Here is a 2647-nt window from a genome sequence, read left to right as displayed (position 1 = left end):
TTGGTTTGCTGCTTGTTTGGTGAAATATTGTGTAGGTTTACACTTAGGTGACACACAGTCTAATTTCACTCACACACTTAGCTGCAAAACCATGCAATTATTGTTTGCTTGTGTTTTCAAATTCTGAGTTTTTGCTTTCTATATTGTGTTGGTCTATGATTTCAATTCTCCATACGGTGGCATTGGGAAAACTTTTTTTTTTTTTTTGGGCTGATTTGAAAGGCTTTTTTGTATTATGAATTATTGGAACCAAATAGTTTCTGTTAGTACTTTATTTTATTTTTAATTTTTCCTTTTCTGCATAGGTGAAAATGGAACAATAGGTTGGACATGGAATCAATTGGAAGTATATAGGAAAATCTTGTCCTCTCAAGTAGGGGTTTTTTTTTTTAAAAAAAAAAAAAAAAAAAAAAAAAAAAAAAAAAAAAAAAATCTGAATTATTGGAACCATGGTGAATGCAATGGTGTTATTTATAGATACTGGAAGAATGGTTACTATTTATGTTAAGAGGATTGTTGATAAATTTATTGGTTATTTTTTGGGTATATTACAATCATGTCCGTAGGAATCTCAACCAAAGTGATGAAACGAATTTTTAGATATTTATTGGACGTTTATAGATTTGGTATTATGGTGGCCAAAACACATCTTTTGATCTTTATAGTTATTCGATGCCGATTTGCTGGTTGTGTCGTGGATAGAAAGAGCACTAGTGGAACTTGTCACGTTCCGTCTAGAGCGGATAGATTATACATCAAACAGTAACTTGTGGATTTCAAACATAGCTTTGAGCACATTTTCATTAGATGTGACCATAGGAGTGCTTAAACATTTCTAAGAATTCAATTCGGCATCGTAGAATTATGCATAAGCACAAATTGTTCATTCTAACTAACATTGGTATTCTCATAACTAATTGGCAACTCAAGAAGTAAGGGGGTGGAACTTGGGCGAGCTAATTCAATTTAATCAGGAATTTTGAAATTTGGACTTTAAGTTTACAAATTGAGCTCATGTTCCAGTTGGGTTCTGAATATCAAACATATTCGGATTGGACTCGGGTTCATCCCGAATCCAAAATAAATAAATAATTTTTTTTTCTCCTTTCTCTCTCCTATCTCTCTCTCTCTTCCTTCTCTCTACCGCCATCCCATGTAAACTGAAAGATCTGGGTTTTGATTTTTTGAAGTTCTGGGAAACTGAAACTGAATGATCTGGGTTTTGATTTTATGATCTTTTGAAGATCTGGGTCATATATTTGAGATTTTTTTTCTCCTTTCTCTCTCCTCTCTCTACCGCCGTCCCATGTAAACTAAAACTGAAAGATCCGGCTCATGTTGATTTTTTGAAATTCTGGGAAACTAAAAGATTTGGTTGAACAATCTGAAATTATATGCCGATATGGGTTTTGAACTTTTGATTCTTGCAGACAGATGGGTTTTGAAATATATGGGTTTTGAAGTTCTGATTCTTGTAGATTTTGTCGATTACAGAGAGAGAGGGAGAGAGAGAGATACAGAAAGTTCAGAGAGAACAGAGATGGAGGCGATTGGGGGGCTAAAATGATTTGCCCTAAAAATAATATAATATAGATATATATATATATATATATATATTCAAAAAAATATATATATATATATATATTCAAAAAAATATATATATATTTAAATCGCAACCCGTCAATCGGACCCAATCCGTCCGGAAATATTCGGACCGGTTATGACCATAATTCATATTGGATACAATTCGGGTTGGTTCAACCCAATTCGATTCGGGTTGAGGTTGAGTTGGAATTGGGCTAGGTTGGGTCAGCCTAACTTGCAACCCTACCAAAAAGTCTAGTAAACATTTGGTGATAAATATAAAAATGTAAATAATTTTGGAAGCTAAATTGAATTAAAAAGCTAGAATTTGCAGATGTAAGAATTCCATTTAACTGAATCTCTCTTTTGTAGGTATAATGAAAATATATACAAAGTCTATGGAGAGACATAGAATAATTGTGATTTGTACATTTTCAATCTCTAAATATTTTACTCCACCTAGGTAAAATACATTTGAAGTAGAAAACTAAAAAGTCAAGAGAGATTCTACACCATAATATACCAAATCTCCGGCAAGTGCGTGTGTATAAAATTGTATTAATTTATAGAGCGTAGTCTTCTCTATAGTAATTTAGTATTGTGTATAGATTTTTTTAGATATTCTTCTTTGGGAGTGTTTTAGAGCATTCTAGTAATCTCATAGCCGTCGGATTGGTGACACATGTATATACCTTAGCCATTCAATGTTTGCTCCTCACCGATGTTAAGGTAGAATAAAAAATATAGAAAATGGGATATTTTACAAACAAAAAGGTGGAATAAACAAAATAAAAAATCAATCACTAAATCAAAATGAAAGCAATTGCTTTAGTAATTGAAACCACCTGTAATTAGATTTCTAAACCACCTGTAATTAGAGGGTGACCGTTCTCCCTCACAAAGTATAATATAGGAATAGGGATTAAGATAAAATGAAGTAGATGGATTAAGAAGGGTGACGTGTCTCTTCCTTACAAATAAAGTGTAGAATACGGAGGAGCAGGGTACCTCACAAATAAAATTTGAATTTGAATAGTTTAACATATTGCAAATTTTTTGTGTT

Source organism: Cornus florida, unplaced genomic scaffold (genome assembly GCF_030987335.1).
Source record: "Cornus florida cultivar Cherokee Brave unplaced genomic scaffold, ASM3098733v1 CherokeeBrave_3.0.0_Hap2_Chr08, whole genome shotgun sequence".
In the NCBI taxonomy this organism is placed as follows: Eukaryota; Viridiplantae; Streptophyta; class Magnoliopsida; order Cornales; family Cornaceae; genus Cornus; species Cornus florida.
The sequence above is the reverse complement of the archived record's forward strand: the minus strand, read 5'-3'. Positions refer to the sequence as shown.